Source organism: Sinocyclocheilus anshuiensis, unplaced genomic scaffold, assembly GCF_001515605.1.
Source record: "Sinocyclocheilus anshuiensis isolate Anshui unplaced genomic scaffold, SAMN03320099.WGS_v1.1 scaffold267, whole genome shotgun sequence".
NCBI lineage: Eukaryota > Metazoa > Chordata > Actinopteri > Cypriniformes > Cyprinidae > Sinocyclocheilus > Sinocyclocheilus anshuiensis.
This window is the reverse complement of record NW_015552637.1, coordinates 4005676-4005936: the sequence shown is the minus strand read 5'-3', so window position 1 is coordinate 4005936 and position 261 is coordinate 4005676. Positions and strand designations below refer to the sequence as shown.

The 261-nt window shown below is 27.6% G+C and overlaps 1 protein-coding gene across 3 annotated transcripts in view; it reads left to right on the top strand.

Annotated features, from left to right (window-relative positions):
• hpn (hepsin) overlaps positions 1-261 on the top strand; it is a 20771-nt gene that overhangs the window by 8958 nt on the left and 11552 nt on the right. The gene's annotated exons all lie outside the window — the stretch shown is intronic.

The following is a 261-nucleotide window of genomic DNA, read 5'->3' as shown; positions in this document are numbered from 1 at the left end:
GCGATTAATCGCGATTAATCGTTTGACAGCACTAATATATACATACATATATATATATATAAACTTATACACTTTTTTTTTTTTAAAGAAAGCTGCATTTATATACACATACATACAGACAGACAGATAGACTGACTGAAAATAAATTGATTACATTTCTATATTACTTAAATGGTTAGCTCAACCAAAAATAAAAATTAGCCCATAAATTACTCACCCTCAAATCATCCTAGGTGTATATGACTTTCTTCTTTCAGACTA